We start from the raw sequence: 18,136 nt of genomic DNA on the forward strand, positions 1-18,136 counted from the left end.
TCTCTCTCTCTTTCTTCTTCTTCTTCTTCTTCTTCTTCTTCTTCTTCTTCTTCTTCTTCTTCTTCTTCTTCTTCTTCTTCTTCTTCTTCTTCTTCTTCGAGTTGAGGGAGAAGTATCCCCCGAAAAAGTTTTCCTCTTCTTTAACAAAGAGCTTTCAAATTTGTGGTAACATCGAATATCTAGCAAGCACCGAATTGAAATGATTCCCTAAGAATCCAGTCTGTTCTCACAGTCAAACTTGGTTCCACACCTTTTTTACAATTATAGTTGAAGTTTCATCCCCCTGCTACCTGCCCCCTCTGTATCCTTCACACTCCACACTCTCCTTCACATTCCCCCTTTCCTCCACACTCCCGCCACCCCCTCCCATGTCCACATTTCCACATTTCCTCCATCCTTCCCTAATTCCCCCAGCCCCTTATATTGCTTCCCGGGAAAGCGGTATCTTGAGTTTGAAGTGTTTTCATTGCTTGTGAGTGCTTCTGTCTAAATGTTTGAGCCCCAAAACAAAAGCTAGCACTGATTTACACACTAGCTTCATGCAAATTGTGGCATTGTGACTTTATCTTTCTATAATACCAGTTTTTGAGATTTATCCCTCCTGAATGATCCACAATGTGTTTATTCATACTCTGTGACAGGAATTTAGCCTGTCTCAGCTTTCCCTACTGGAAAAGTTGCATTGATTTCTCTGTCCTGACTCTGGGGTCAGGACCTATGTAGGCAATGGCTAAGTGGGTGTTCCTGACATGTATACTTTCTAACCATCTGGTGTGATGCCTGTGGCCATCTAATGTTATTCTACTCATCTATAAATAAGTTCTTCCCAAGTGCCCAATTTCTAAAGCATCAGTGTGTACTTATGGAATAGCTCCTAATATGGCAGGCACCATGGCTATAGAAAAACATGGCAATCCTTTTCCTTTGAGGAACTGAAAAGGTTGAAGGCAGATCAGGGATGGAGTTGAGTCTGAATAGATGTCCATGCTGAGCCTCCATAGTGAATCATCAAAATCCTACATAGGATGCTTGCCTTGCTGCTTGGAAAAGGAAGCAGGAAGTGAGACATGAAGTCTGTATACTGCAGGACAGATAGCCTCTTCCCTTCAGGGATCACCTCCATCAACTTGGGCATTATTTATACCTAGTGCTTTGTGGGGCAGTGGGCATGGGGGAATAAAGGGAGTGGGAGAAAACTCCTGCCAGAGTTCTGGTGCCCTGGGTGGGTGGCCTCATGCTTTCCACGTGGCCCCAGGTGGGTGTCTGGCTGTGGGAAGCTACAGACCCAGCCCACAGGGGGTGGACAAGGGGGCAGTCCTAGGTCTCTGGTCCTCACAGAGGCCAGAGATAACAGGTTCTCAGTCTCAGGCATCCCAGGCACCGCTGGACACTGCAGAAGAGCTGAGAACAAAATGGGGGCCCCAAGGGTGGCTTGGTCATCCCCGGGGCCGAAGAGAGGAGAGGGCAGGGAGAGAAGGGGCACTGGGTGGTTCCCATGCAGGTGAGGATCTTTGGTCTGGTCTGTGGCTGGAGCTCAGGAAGGCCTTCCAGTGGGAGGTTAGACATGGCTCTTTAGGGGAAAGCCTATCCCATCATTCAGGCATGGTGGGCCTTGATGAGCAGAGACAGTCTATGGTTTTAGAGCTTTATTGTAGAAAGGCAGGGAGAAAGAGAGAAAGTAGAAAGAGGGAGAGAGGCTGGCCATGGCCATGTGGAGAGAAGGGGAAAGGGAGAGAGAGGAGGGGCCAAGCAACCCCTTTTATAGTGGGCGGGGCTACCTTGCTGTTGCCAGGTAACTGTGGGGAGGTGCATACCTGGCTATTGTCAGGTAACTGTGGGGGTGGAGTCTAGCCAGAATGCCAGAAGCTTGGGACATTGTCTGCGTGACTTACAGTCACAGAATTACAGAGCTGGGGGCTCTGTGGTGTCAGGCACCTGTCTCTGAGAACGTGGCTCACTGTTCTGTCCCTTGTAGACTTTCCTACTGGGTCTCTACTGGGTCACCGGAGCAAGCGTCATTCAACCAAAACAGGCTGCCTTTCACGGCTCCACAGTGCTTCATAGCTGATTGCCTGATTTCAACATGTGTTCTCATGCATTCTCTCTCTCTCTCTCTCTCTCTCTCTCTCTCTCTCTCTCTCTCTCTCTCTCTCTCTTTCTTCACCTCCTCCTCCCCTCCTCCTCCCTTCCCCTCTCCTTTTTCCTTTCCCTCACTCTTACTTTTGAGTGGTATATGTATGTGTGTGTATGTATGTGTGCATACATGTGCTGGTGGGAGTGCACTTACTTGTGCTTGCCTGTGGAGACCAGATGTTGACATCAGGTGCTCCCTCAGCTGTTCTCTGTCACAGGTGTTTTAGATAGGCTCTCTCATGGAACCTGGAGTCCATCTATTCAGCTCTGCTGGCTGGCTAATGGGCTTCAGGGACACACCTGTCTGTGATTACCCAGTGCTAAGACTCAGATCTTCACAGTTGCCGAGCAGGTACTTTATCAATAAGCCTTCTCCCCAGCTGCCAATTGCTTTTCTACTATCTCCCGTGGGAGCCAAGAAGGCATGCCCCAGTCACCATCCTCACTGTTGGCATGAAGGACCCAAAGATCAGAGAACTGGAAAGCACTGTACCATAGAGAGCTAAATGTGGCAGAGCCCCAGCTAGAACTCCAGCTAGGGCCTTTCCCACCTATCACTGGCTTCCTAATTGGTGACTTCTGTGGCTCTAAGTCAAGCTGAGAGATAGATGTGCAATCCACAAAACCTCACGCCTCCCAACTACTGTGGCTGAGAATGTGGTCAACAGCTGGATCATTAATTGCTACAGCTGTCTCTCTCTTACTCTACAATCTTGGCTCCTCACAAACTTTGTGGAAAAGAATAATTGCATCTGTGGTAAGAAACATCTATGCTCTAGAAGACAATCTCATGGCATTCACAGAACAGGATGCACAGGGAGGAAGCGATGCACAATCCAGGAGGCATTGCTCTTCTCTGGGGAGCCTGCCTGAGCAATCTAGCCACCACTTCTGCCTCACAAAGGTAAAGGTGTAGGGGTGGTTCTGATGCAAAGGTCGTGTTCCCCAATTGGTTTTTGATCTGTCAGTAAAGAAAGCCATGGGCCAATTGCTGGGCAGAAGGTACAGGCAGGACTTCTGGGTCCCTGGAGGAAAAAAGGGATGTAAAGGAGGAAAGAGGGAGTTTGCCATGCTTTGGAGAGAGGAGAACCAGGCAGCCATGTGAGGTCTCAGGAGGACTGGTATGCTGTGGCCACTCCCATAGGTGGGTGGTGGTCAGAGATGTTTAACAGGGACTAGACTCAACCCACCAACTAAAGTTAGGGCAGGCAAGAGGTGCAGGGCTAAGAGTATTGATAAGGGCATGCTTTTCCAGGCAGGAGATAGTAGCTCCCACCAATTGTGCCAAGAAGGCAAATTGAAAATAAACAACTGTGCTTGTGTCTTTTATCCATGGATTCAAGGGAAGCTGAGTGAAGGCTAGTAGCATGGCCCGATCCCAGAACTAAGGCAGGGTAGCAAAAAGCTACATACAACACAGCACCTTACCTGTGCCTAGAATAACCTGGAGAAAAGCATCCTGCTTTGGACGATTAGGGGGTGGAAATCATGGGGATAAAGCTGTGCATCTCCAGCAACTGCATCAAATCTAAAACATTCTCTGCAGGCTTAATTGCCACATATCCTTCAACCTGATAGATACGTTTTTAAAGTAATTGTGAAGACAGCAGGAGAGTTTTTTTAAAAGTAACCCCTACCTGCGTTAAGTGGTTCCAGGAGACTGGAAGTGACTCCAACGGAGGCACTCATAAGGAAATCCGTGCGTGCTGGGAGCAAAGTGTTTACCATGCTGATCCTATGCATGTGTGACTGTCTGATCAACTTTCCCATATGCAGAGATCCTGGAGGAGAACGGAAAACTGCCAGCTCTGAAATGGAAACTGCTAACAGAAGGGGAAGTAAAAGAGAGAAAGGAAAAAGAAAAGGGCAAAAGGGAAGAAAAGAACGTGTAATGGCCCTAGAGCCTGTGTCTCCCAAATCAGCTGCTTTCTTGGCTGGGCTGGTTAGGGTTTTTCAACTTGGCATGACATAAACCAGGGTCATTTGGTAACAGGGAACCTCAACTGAGAAAATACCTCCATCAGATTGGCCTGCAGACAACTCTGTGGGCGTGATCTTGGTTGATGATTGACATGAGAGGGTCCAGACCACTATGACAATGCCACTCCTGGGCAGCTGTTCCTGGGTGGTGTAAGAAGGCAAGCTGAGCAAGCCACAGGGAGCAAGCCAGTGAGCAGCACTCCTCCATGGCCTCTGCTTCAGTTCCTGCCTCCAGGTTTCTGCTTGAATTCCTGTCCTGACTTCTTCCCTTCCACCACCACCACCACGACCACCACCCACCCACACACACACACACACACACACTTTCTTTTGGCCATGAGGTTTTATCATAGTGAATGCATCAAAAGACACTGAGTTCTCCATGTATATATATATTTTTGTTTGGTTGGTTGGTTTTTTGGTTTTTTGAAATAGGGTTTCTCTGTGTAGCCCTGACTGTCCTGGAACTCACTTTGTAGACCAGGCTGGCCTTGAACTCAGAAATCCGCCTGCCTCTGCCTCCCAAGTGCTGGGATTAAAGGCATGCGCCACCACGCCCAGCTGGCAAGTCTTATAAGGACAACATTTAATTGAGCCTGGTTACAAGTTCAGAGGTTCCGTCCATTATCATCAAGGCAGGAGCATGGCAGCGTCCAGGCAGGCATGGTACAGAAGGAGCTGAGAGTTCTACATCTCCATCTGAAGGCAGCTAGGAGAATACTGACTTCCAGACAGTTAGCATGAGGGTCTTAAAGCCCACACTCACAGTGACACACCTACTCCAATGAGGCCACGCCTACTCCCACAGGGCCACACCTTTTAATAGTGCCACTCCCTGGGCCAAGCATGTATAAACCATCACACCTAACCTTACTCCCATCCCAGCTCTCCAAGTTCTTCCCACCTCCATCCTTGTTAGGTGGGAAGCCTTTTTTATTGTTTTGTTTTGCTTTGCTTTGAGACAGGATCTCAAAATGTAGCTCTGGCTGGGCTAGAATTCACTCTATTCAGACTGGTTTTGAACTCATAGAAACCCACCTGCCTCTGCCCCCTGAATGCTGATTAAAGATGTATATCACCACACCTGGTGACTATCTTTTTATTTAATTATGTGTATATTTGTGCATCTATGCGTAGGTATATGCACAGGAATGCAGATTCCTGCTAAGGCCAAAGGGATCAGGTGCCCCTAGGGTTAGAGCTCTGGGCAGTCACAAGCCACCCAGTACAAGTACTGGGAACCAGACTCCAGCCCTCTGCAACAGCAGTCCAGCCTCTTACTTGCTAAGCCAGGTCTTCAGCCCCTGGGAAGCTATTACTTTATTGAGTGCTGTTAAATAAGGTATTTCATCTCGTCGCAGCTATCATGTGAAAGATGTGTTGTTGACATAGTATTTCACTGATGCGCAGACAAAGGGTCCAGAATTGAATTTTTCAAAAGTTAGTCAGTTGCTGGATGAGGAGCTCTGAAGTCCTCCCTTGCTCGTCACTTCCACATTGTCATCGGATCACACCAACCTGTGGTCCAGGTGGTAGAGTCGCTGCTTATCCAACATGGGACTTGTGGTTTATGCCCATAGCTTTCCTGGAAGCAGGTTTTTTTTTTTTTTTTTTTTTAAGTATTTATTTATTTATTTATTTTGGAAGCAGGTTTTGACAGAGATATCTGACAAGGCTGAGTGAGTCATTTACTAGACAGGAAGTGGCTCTAGAAGCCAGGCTAAGACTAGGTTAGGTAAGAGAGATATGCAGCATGCGGCATACAAAATTTAGGAGGGCTGTCTCTCTCAGGCTGGCCCTGGCCTTGCACAACGCTACCCTTAAGAAGCCAAGGTTGCAGTGGGAGTTTTAAATGCTCCTTTTCCTCCAGCACGGGCCTGTTCTGGAGTGCCTTGGCGTAGCAGAATGGAGAGAAGCCAAGGGAGTGGACAAGAGCAAGGAACTCACAGATAACTTAAAAATGATCTTGGAGCATTAAGGTCAGGGTGCTGGACTGTTCCCAAAGGCCAGGGCCAGAAGGCTAGTGGGTGGCTCTGCCTAAGGGACCAAGAGATGGCTTGCGTGACCAGAAGCCATGCTTGCTTTTGTTGGCCTTGCCAGTCATCTTTCTGTTTCTATAACAAAATACCTGAGGTATTGCCTTGGTCACCGTTCTGTTACTGTGAAGCGACACCACGACCAAGGCAACTCTTATAAATGAAACTCTTATATTATCTGTGGGTTTGTTTACAGTTTTAGAGGGTTAGTCCAGGGTCAATATGGCAGGAAACAGATAGGCACAGTGCTTGAGAAGTAGCTGGGAGCTACTTATATTCTGTTCTACAGGCATGGGAGAGAGGGGGGGGGGATGGTCATGGATGGCATGGGCTTTTGAAACTTCAAAGTCCACGCCCCAGTGACACCCCCTCCTCCAACCAGGCTGCACCTCCTAACCCTTCCCTGCACTAGACAGGAACCCAGAATTCAAAGATGAGAGCCTATGAGAGCCGTTTTTAAATCATCACAGATATGAAACTGAAAATGAATAAAAGGTTTATTTTCATTCACTTCTTTTCTTTTAGGTTTCAGCCTTTGATCAGTCTGTGAGGTAACACAAATGCAGGGGTGTGTGGCAGAGGAAAACTGCTCACACCATATGCCAGGAAACAGAAGAAGGGACTGGGGTGCCACAATCCCTTTGGGAAGCACACACACAATGGCCTGAGATCTTGCACACAAAATGCCACCCAATAGTTCCTGACAGTGTCATGGTAGGAACCTCCCTCTATCTCACCAGCCTAGGAAGGACGCTGAGCATCCAAACCACAGCAGAGCCCATGCCCAGCTGCAATCCTCACCCAACTCCACCCCCATGCCAACCACAGCAGAGCCCATGCCCAGCTGCAATCCTTTCCCGACTCCCCCCCCCCCACGCCACACCCCCTTGACAGTTTTCTTTCCAGCCCTGAGTGGTTTGCTGAGGGAAGTGGGTAGCTCTCCTGTGTGAAGCGGGCAATGTGGTCACATGGCCACCTCTGGGATTGAGCCGCCTGACTCTGTGCAGGGCTTATTGACTTGAATGATTATTGGCGTTTAACCTGTAAACCTCAGCATTACTGTCTGTCCACAGAACAATCCCTTCCCGTTTCCTGCAGAGAAGAGCTAGAGAACTAAAGATTACAGTGTTATTTTCTGAAAGTACCCTTGTGTTTACACAGGCAAGGGGGCGTCCATGAGAAAAGTTTGGCCAAGGATATCACAAGGAGAAAGACTGACAGACAAGCCAGGTTTTATCAGTTTCCAGGGCTCAGATGAGACCCCTGAGCCTCATTCACAGTGTTTGTGTCTGCGGAGACTATGAGGTCAGTGGAAAGTGGGTGCAGGTCCCGCTGTCTGCGCAGTGCCCTCGGGCTGATGCACACCCTGGGGTTGTGCTCTGAGGAAAGCCCGGCCTTTGTTGCTTCCCCCAGATCATCACTATGGAAAGAATTGTGTCTCTTCCAACCTGCCTCAGACCACAGACTCCCATGCTCTCCATAGAGGTATCTATCTGCTTTGGAGAAGTTGGTCGCGGTGGGGTGGGGGTGGGGGGTAAGGGGGAGGAGATGGAACACACACACACACACACACACACACACACACTCGACCGACCCATCGCTGTGTCCTGTTCATCACTGCGTCTTCTCAGCAGTCTAAGACCGTCCTTGGAGACTGGATAACTCCAACACCTTATCTGCCCCACAGCAGCACCTTCAGACCTGCCAAAAGTTCACCTCCCAAGTTCCTTTTGAATGGAGTACAGTTTTCCGCAGAATTTGGTCTAATGTTGGGGAAGGGCGACCCCTAGTGTCGATTTTTGGGAGAAATGTGCGCTCTTCTGCTTCTAGGAGGTCCTCTGAACTCTTGATGACCAGTGGGAACATGACTGCTCAACTGGTCCTGGACAGGGAGAAGTGAGGAAGTCTTGACTTCTGTAGGTTGGAGATGAAGTGCTTAGTGGAGTGTGAGAAAACTGTATACTGGAGAGCATGCTGGGCATCTACATCAACACCTTCTCATGATCACCGTTTTGGGTTTTGTTTTAAAGATTTGTTTTATTTTTAGTTACGTGTTGAGTCTGTGCTGATATATACACGTGAGGGCAAGTGCTCAAGAGGCCTGAAGAACAGGTCAGATCCTGTGGATCTGTGATGTCCCTAGTGTGGGTGTTAGGAACCAAACTGGGCTCCTTGGTGAAAGGAGAGACAGGGACACAGACACACAGACACACATGGACACACACACACAGACACAGATACACACACACAGTATGTGTGTGTGTATGTGTGTGTGTGTGTGTGTGAGAGAGAGAGAGAGAGAGAGAGAGAGAGAGAGAGAGAGAGAGAGAGAGAGACCCTGCCCCTCTGGGTGCTGATACCTGGCCACCAGACATGACCGATGCTGCTTATGAGGTCCCTGCTTTGGGAAGGGAAGCGGTCTGGGTATGCATGACAGGAGAGGGCCACGCCCTAGCCCTTTCTGGATTTGCAAATACTCTGAGAAACTTTGCAGTGTCTGTTTTCTGTATTTACAGTCTTACTCCAGCTCTGTGCAGACGCACGGAGTATAATCAGCTCTCTGAACTGCTGCAGCAAGAAGGTCAAATCTGTCTGTTTGCAGACAGCCTCAGACACACCTGTTCCAAGTCTAGGCAGGGTGCCCACACATCTTGGTTTGTCTGGGACCGCCCCAGTTTGCACCTGACAACCTTGATATGATTATTAAGTGCTCTCCTCTGAGGGGGGGGGGTGAGCAGCACAGTCACTCTGCTCGCAAGGACTCTCCCCACGATTAGGGTTCACAGGTTAGAGAGGACGCTGCCTAGAGCCCACGGTTGAGTTGGCTTTTAGAAACTTGTAATTAGCTCCGAGCTTCCTGGAAGTCCAGACAAAAGTAAGGATTAGAAAGTTAGTGCTGCCTGGCACAACGGCACTGCACGTAGTGTAGCTTCCTAGGGGACAGTTACCAGGACTGAATTTTAGGAGTAAAGTTTCAATTAAGAGACACTAAGTAACATAAGAGGCTATGTCCCTGGCTGATGTTTCTGAAGTAGTTTCTGAATGTCTTTTAAAAAAAAAAAAGTGTTATGGTGTGTGTGGGGGGTGTGCATGTGCGTGTTCATGCATATCTGTATGTGCATATCTGTGCGTGCATGTTAGTTCATGTTTGTACATGTTCATGTGTGCTTGTGCACGTGTGTGGAGGCCACATCCCAGCCAGCTCCAGCATCCCCAGACAGGCTATCCATGTCCTTGGAGACAGGGTCTCTCGTTGGCCTGTAACTCACCAATTATGCTAGGCTAGCTGGCCAGCGAGTCCCAGGAGCTGCCTGTCTGTCTCTCTGCCACGCAACTGACATTTATATATAGATTCTGGACATCAAACTCAGGACCTCACACACGTTTGGTTCGGCAGTGTTTCAGAAGAGTGGCATGACTTTTGGTTGTTTCTTTGCATGGTTTGGTGGGGTTTTGTGGTTGGGGAGGTGCTTATTTGGTTTGGTTTGTATTGTTTTGAGACAATCGTCTCTGCTCAGCCCCTCAAGTGCTGGGCTTACAGCCCTGAGCCACCACCCTACTGTGGCAAGCCTTTCCTTCAGTGGTGTTCCTAGCCAGCACCAATTCTGACAAGAAGAGCCACTTTTTACAAGTGTTTCATAGTGCTAGATTCTAAAACCCTTTGCCACCACAATCCCATCATCCCCTTTAGTTTGATTTTTAAAGAAAAAAAAATAGCTCTGCGCCTATGATATTTCTGGCTGTTTTCAACAGAAACAAACTAAAAGCACCCACTGGATTTTCCAAGGGTCAGTGTTCCACACCCCTCCCAACTTTTACATTCCCCCTCTTTTGCGATGCTCCCTGAATCTGGGAGGGGGTGAGATTGATGTCCTACTTATGGCTGAGCATTCAACACACTTACTTTCATCAGACTGTGAGTCTCTGCAACAGCTGCTGACCAAAAGGAGCTCCTCGGACCAAACCTGACAGCGGCATTGATCTGCTAAAAATTGTTCTTAGGGCCCAGTTTGGTGAGTGCATTACGTCCATTTAGCAAAACACAAGTGACTTTCCTACTAGGGCATATGACCGCCCTAGTGGGCTTTTGACAGTGTTAAATGTGAATCCGGCTGTGCAGCTCGTCTCAAATGCAGTGAGAGACTGGTGGCTACCCCCTAGTACACTTGACACTGATGTAATCATGCATACATCATGCCTGGCTTGCTTTTTGCTGTTTTTGTTTTTGTATTTTTCAGTTTTGTAGAAGCTCACAGTTAAAAGATTACCTTGGTTCTCAGAAGAGAACTCAGACTGTGTTAATATTGTTATATTAATATAGTTAATTAATAAAGTAGTATTAATATTGGTGACTATGTAGACTTTGGAGGTAGGACTGATGGATTTTGCATCATGAGATGGTGATGATTCTGTGGGGGTGGGAGTGGAATGTTATAGCTTGGATGTGAAATGTCCCCAGAGGCTCACGGGCGACAATGCTTGGTCCCTGGCTGTTGGTACCTCTTTGGGATATGGAGACACTACACTGGGTTACTGAGGACAAGGCCTTGAGATTTGTTGCCCAGCTCCTCTTCCTGTACCGTCTCTGCTTGAAGAGCCACAGGCACCTGGCTCCACAGTTGTGAGCCATCCATCCCGTGGCACGTGCTTTCCCAGCTGCGAGGGTCCGGACTTCCTCATACTGTGAGCACAAAGTCATCCCTCCCTCCCTCCCTCCCTCCCTCTCTCCTTCTCTCAACTTGCTTCATGTGGGAAGACTAAAGTTATGTTTAAAGTTTTAAATATCGCGCTTAAGAAATTTATAAAACAGCCGGGTGTGGTGACGCACGCCTTTAATCCCAGCACTCGGGAGGCAGAGGCAGGCAGATTTCTGAGTTCGAGGCCAGCCTGGTCTACAGAGTGAGTTCCAGGACAGTTAGGGCTACACAGAGAAACCCTGTCTCGAAAAACCAAACAAACAAACAAAAAAAGAAATTTATAAAACAAAACCGCCTCTAACCTGTAAGCCCCACTTGGCCAATGGCGGATAACTTCCTGGGTTGCTGGGGGCTGATGTTCAGGTAAGATAACAAGCCACATAGTTTCACTTCTGTAAACAAGATTGGTTGCCCCAACTTTGAGGATGTGCTTGATCACAAGTAGTGATCACGTGGGTGAGTAGGCAGGAAGTACCTCAGGATAGATCCTTGCACCTGATGGGAAAGGCAGGAAGTGCACTGCCTTGCTGGTTTTCCTTTTTAAGCACCCAACTGACATAATTTCCAGCCATTCTCAGGGACCCCCTGATATGGACCTGACCAGTGCCCATCTTTCTGGCAATTAATAAGTAAAGCTCCCATCAAAGTTGGCTCAGAAATGGTGGCGGTGGTCTAATTCTCACTGGTGGGATTAATACAAGTAACGTGTTAAGTCACAGTAAAGAGGAAAATAGCTACCGTATTCCCCTTCTAAGAATCCATTTTAGTTTTTAATCTTCTTTTCCTTTCCCAGTGCTGGGAATTAGACCCAGGTAGTACATGCTACCCAACAGTCATTTAAAGTATGCCAACTTGGGCAAGCAAGGTAGAGCAGTAGGGAAAGGCACTTGCTACCAAGCCTGATAAACACACACACACACACACACACACACACACTCTCACGCACTCAGGCACGCACGTGCATGTATACATGCATAAGATTTAAAAAAATTTTTTTAAACAATTTGTTAGAAATGAGTTCAGGGCCTCCAAGAAAGAGACCCCACTCCTAAGGGAATGTCTTGTCAGGGCAAACACACACAGCTCACAAACCCTACTGGGCGGTGGGAAGCTCGTTTAGTTTTTCCTCTAACATACCTGGTAACTGTCTTCCTCCATTGCCTGGGGACTAAACTCATAGACCTTCTCAACTGGAGTTTTAAAAGAATGAGCAAAAAGAATTGGAGGTAAAGGGGAAGGCGTGGGCCAATTAAGTCACCAGTTCTGAGAAGGCAGCAGGGCCTTTATGTAAACAAAGTTTTACTGGGTGAGGAGGACCTTTGAGAATTACATAAAAGTCTTATAAGGAGGGGAGATAAAGATACTCTAAACCCTTGGCATAAGCTCAAGCTACACAGTGTTTGCTGGAAGTACCTAGTGACCACAGGATCTGCCTTTCTTGGGATGGAGAGCCTCACTGTTGCTACCGTCCTTATGCAGGAACGGTGAGGGATAACCGCCTGTGTTTTCCAGGGTAGGGATGGGGTCTTCAGCCCCTTTGAATTTAAAACTGTTCATTTTCCTTCAAAGTTGCCAGTTCCCCAGGTAGGTCCTTCCAAAGAAACCTTCAAGGAACCAAGGTTTGCTGAGCCACTGGGACAACCACAGGCGTGCTCTCTTTTCAAGTGACCTAGACTATATTTTGTTTCTTGTAATATCAAATTCCCTATGCACAGAAGTTCCTACTGCCATTTTTGGGGGTGGGGATGATGTGCTACTATGAACAAAGCATGTTCAGAGCTATGCCCACCTTTACATATGGTGACCAGACTCTTCTATGGTACAATGTGACAGTTTCCTCAATAAAAGCTCTTTGATCCCTCGGCTCAGAGGTGGATCCAACATGTTCATTACTTGCCTGGAATAATAAACATTTCTTCACTCTGTTTCTTGATTATGTTTATTATGAACCCATTACATTCGGTTATAGCTTGACAAGGCCCCCCCCTTTCCTAGTAACGAACCATGTTTGGAGGGGTCTGGATTTGAGTTTGTGTGCAAAGCCCCTGATTTTGAACTTTGAAGAAGTTTAGATGTGGTAGTCAGTATTTTATGCCTGAAGTTTCTTCTGTTTTCCTTTAATGTACTTCTTCTGAACTCTGAGGCTCTCTCAGGGTTCAGAACTGGTTTATCAGCTGCCCCGCCTTCCACTCTTGGCAGAATCTGGAACATTATGGACTGTGAGATAACCACGGGTTTTAAGTCAAATAAGTGTGTGGGGAACCCTCAGTTCCCCGCTGCTGCCCTGGAGACGAATCCTAGCTCTGGCCCAAGCTGTTTTCAGGGAAAACATGTCATTTTGGAGGGTGGAGGGTGTGTGGTTTTAAACCTTCCAAATGTCTATTTAGCTTTTATGGTATCGTTCATAACCCTTTACTACATATCTTTCCCTAAAAGTTAGTTTTCTGTTTTCATCCGTAGACTAGATGGATTTGTTACCAACACACACTAGTATAAGAGAGTCAGGAACACAGCTCTGTCATTAGGATCTCTGCCCAGTGGCTCACCCAGGAAACAGCCTGAGACAAGGCTTGCTTGTTAAATCTTTACTGGGGTGATGGGTTGTTCTAGGAAAGGGAGGGTGCGAGCAGAGAGGAACCACGTGGAAATGAAAATACAAGGCCTGCATGAGCAAGCAGCCTAGGATTCTCCAGCAAACATAGCTGGTTGCTTAGCTCTGGGAGGCGGGGGTGGGGGGGNGGGGGGGTGGAAGGGCCTGCAGCGCAGACCTGGCTGAGAGAGAAGTGCTTCCTCAGGATGTTGGCTCTAGCACACAGCAGGGACCGCAAGGTGACGCGGGCTCCATTTTAGAGTAGAGGGTTTAGAAGCCTGGAGACAGTGCCAAAAGCCTAAATTTCAACTACTGAGTTTAGAAATAACTTTTGTATTGAAAAAGAAAAAAACAAACCACCTGGTTTTGTTGTTGTTGTTTTGAGACAGGGCTTCTTTGTGTAGCCCAGGCTGTCCTAGAACTAGCTCTGTAGACCAGGCTGGTCTTGATGTTACAGAGATCTGCCTCTCAAGTGCTGGGACCAAAGGTTGTGCACCACCACTGCCTGTCAAAAATTCCATTTTTAATAAAAGAAAAAATATGACTGAACTAAATAAATGTTGGCAATTGCTTCAGTAAAAAAAAAAAGATTTATTTTATCTTATGTGTATGAGTGTTAATGCCTATGTATTCATATGTGCATGACATGTGTGTCTGGTGTCTGTGGAAGTTAGCATAGCCTAGAATTGGAGTTATAGATTGATGTAGCTATGTGTATAGCTCCACACACATTGATGTGGAGCTGAGAACCAAACTGGGATCTTTAGAAAGGGCTACAAGTGCTCTTAACAGCTGAGGCATCTCAGCCTCCGAGTTCTGGCTCCTAATTGGCTTTTAGTTCTCAGTCTTAGAATTAGATGACACCTCTTCCATAAAAGGGAGTAAGCGATAGACTGAACAAAGAGACTTTTCTTTTACTAAAAAATTATAATGTGTGTGTACATGTTTATATGTGTGTATACATGTTTCTATGTGTATATATGTATATGTGTGTATATATGTGTCTGCATATGTATGTGTGTATGTATGTATATGTGTACATGTGTATTTATGTGTGTATGTATATATGTGTATATGTGTATTTGTATGTGTGTGTATTTGTGTATATGTGTTTGTATATATGTGTATGTATGTGTGTATATGTGTTTGTATATATGTGTATGTATGTATGTGTGTGTATGTATGTATGTATGTGTGTGTATGTATGTGGTATATGTGTATGTGTGTATATGTGTGTATGTATCTGTGTGTAGTACGTAATGATGTGTATGTGTTTATATTTGTATGCATATGTATGTGTGTTTGTGTATGTATATGTGTGTATGCATGTATATGTATGTGTGTGTGAGTGTGTACATGCATGCCACAGAACACATATGGAAGTTAGAGGACACCTTTTTGGAGTTGGTTCTCTCTTTCCACCTTTACGTAGGTTTCAGGGTTCTCACTGAGGGTCTTAGGTTTGCACTCGTGTCTTTACTGAGCCGTCTTGCAGGCTCTTGTTCTGAGAGGTTGGTTTACTAAATAGAACGGCTGAAAACAAACCACACTCAAACCCAAAAACAGGATTAGTAATTTCAAAGCTACTGTCCTTGTAAGAAACAGGGACACAGTCAAAACAGGAAACTGGCGGGTTATTTCAGGTTACCTCTTTTGCATACGGAATTAGACAAAGCACACGCACTATCACGTGACTGAAACCGGCCGTAGTCTTTGTAATCTAAGCACATGCACTATCACGTGACTGAAACTGGCCGTAGTCTTTGTAATCTCGGTGGCAGGGAAGATCAGAAGCACAGTCAGCTTCAGGTTGGTGGCATCAACGTTAGCACAGGCCACCCTGTTTTGATGTAGTCAGATCTGTTAGAAGCTTAGCCAGAAGCAGGGGTCTCCTGTCATTTCTGTTTTACAAAGGTGGCAACCAGTACCTAGTCCTGAAATGGAAATGCCAACATTGCCCTGACAGATGTTATAGAAGAAATAAAAAGGTTGAGAAATTGGTCACACTGGAGTAGACAATCAAAATGGGACCAGAAGAAACCAGGAAGTATGTATGAGAGGTAGGTCAGGGGACATGTGATTCTCAAAGACGGTCAGAGGACACGTGATTCTCAAAGGCTGTCAGGGGTGCTTAGGAGAGAATGGCAGCAATATTTCTAAGCAGGAGAAATGATCACAAAGCTGTACTTATTAATATTGGTCAATATTGAAGGCCATTTATGTACAGACCAGGCAAAAATAAAAATGGACTCACACGCCAGAGTTCTACATTCCCAAACTGCTTATCTGGCCTTCCAAAAAAAAAAAAGCAGAATTAGAAATAACAACCAAGAGTTCTGAACAGGCCAATTTTAAGAAGCATCATGATAAAGCCCTCTTAGCTGGGCACTTTTACAAACGAGGGAGTCTGAGGCTGGGGTGCAGAGCAGAGTGCTGGGTGCCAGACCCAGGGTTTTCCTGAGAGGCCTGACCCTAATCAATTGGGCATTTTATTGTTCTCTATCCCTGGCTCTATGAGAAGTAACCTTGAAATGCCCAGTCTGAATTCTGCTTTTTTGTTTGTATTTTTAAGCCTCTCTCTCTCTCTGTGAAGCCAGCTTCTGCCCAGCCTTTCTGAGCACTTACTCTTCTATGAGAGTAAGTGCTGTACAATTCTAGAATTGAAAAAAAAAAAAAAAAAAAAAAGCTCAATTCAGGTCTTTAGCTAGAACACAGTAAGTGACAGTAAGTGGGCAATCCGCTAGGGAGTCACCTGGGAGATACACCTCTGTGCGTATCTATGAGAGTGTTTCCAGAGAGCTTTGCCTGAGGAGGGAAGACACCCCCACCCCCACCCCAGTACGGGCAGCTCCGTCTGGCTCCTGCCCGGCATAGAAAAGCAGAAAAGGGCACCATGGCCTCTGCTTCTTGGATTTCTCAGAGGTGAGAAGTCCTAGCCTCTCGTTCCTGCTGCCAGGCGGCTCTCCCGTGTCCTGAGGGGGGTCAGAATGCCCTTAAACCGAGCCCAAACCAATCGTTCTTCCTTTTAAGTTGCTTCTTGTCCAGTGTTTTGTCATAGCAACAAGAAGAGTGATGAAGACTCACAGCAAAGATACTCACTGTTTCGCTTTTACGCTAGAACACACAAGAATGGAACAGCAGGGGCTGGGGTTACCCCCCCCCCCCCAATCAAAGTCACCATCCCTTGCTTGGTATTTCAGCCAGAGTCACTATTCAGATTCAGGCCACACTGCCTGAGTTAGCTGCAGGACAAAGAAGCCGGTGACTCTGTGGCAGGAATAGAGTGGAATGAACACTCACTGCCATCCCCACCCACCCCACCCCACCCCACCCCCGGTGTACTCTCTAGCTTTAGCACAGAGCCCTTGGGTGACTGGATACGGAGAAGGAGACACCAAGGCATCTCAAGGGCTGTTGGACACAGTCTGTGGGTTAAAGCTGTTAGCTAAGACATCAACAACCACCGGCCTCTCCTTATTAGATTAGGAGTAGAAATCAGAGAAGTACTGCCTAAAAACTGCCTCACACTGGAGAGAAAATAGCCTGGAAGCAGTCAGGAGTGAGTGAGGAGGAGCCAGGCATGGTGGCGCACACCTTTGATCCCAGTGCTTGGGAAGCAGAGGCTAGCGGATCTCTGAGTTCCAGGCCAGCTAGTATGGAGCTGTGGGGAGCAGGCCTGGACTAAGTGTGGGTCAAGGCATGTCCAAACCCCAGAAATCTCAGTCTGAGATCAGCAGGAGTAGGATCATTGCCCCCTGCTCTGAGACTGTCTGTCCTGGCACCTGTAACCCTGTGCCCCAACCTTCTCCCCACCAGAGGAGGTCATGTAGCCCAGGTTACTTTCCCCTTATAAGGTCATGCGTAGCAGCACCTGGAAATTCTCTTTATGCTAATGAGGCATCCCCAGCACCCTGGCTCTAGCTACCCCTTTATAGTGAGTCAGGCACACCAGGCTGTTGCCAGGTAGCTGTGGGGAGGAGCCTAGACTAAATGCCAACTGTGGGGGGTGGAGGGGTGGGGGGTGGGGGGTGGGGTAGGGGGTGGGGAACTGGGAGAACTGAAGCAAGGGGAAACTGCAGTCCAGATGGATTGTCTGAAAGAAGAATAAATAAAAAGAAAAGGGAAAAAAATCAATCCATGTGCTTCTAACATACAAGGAGACAAAGTATACATTCCTATTAAAAAGGGAGAACACAGGAAAAACTGGGTCAAAGAAATGGAGAGCACAGAATCCAGTTAACTCCACTCGAGCATTCAGGCCTGTGGTACCGGATGGGAGCTCCAACAAGATTGGGCAACCCCAGCCCTAAGGCCTTACCGTTTGCAGCCCACACAGACTCTGTTTTGAACCAGTGCCACTTGATGCCTGTAGCAGGCAGTCTGTGGTCTTGACATCTCCAACATCCTTGACTCTCTGTTGCAGCTTGAATGTCACCCTGATAGCTTTACACATCCCCTTCTTGGATGCAGTCTAAAGACACTACTGACCCTGCCATGTATTCCCGTATGTCCAGGCCTTCCTTTGACATCGTGGTTGAATCCTGCACGATTCCATAACTTTTGCATTCTGCATGCTTACAAAACCAGCTTCATGTGGACAATACTGTCTTAAGGTTACTATTGCTGTGATGAAATACCATGACCAATAAGCAACTTGGGGAACTAGTTGGCTTATTTAAATTATACTTCCACGTCTCTGT

Source organism: Mus pahari, chromosome 12 (genome assembly GCF_900095145.1).
Source record: "Mus pahari chromosome 12, PAHARI_EIJ_v1.1, whole genome shotgun sequence".
Lineage (NCBI taxonomy): Eukaryota > Metazoa > Chordata > Mammalia > Rodentia > Muridae > Mus > Mus pahari.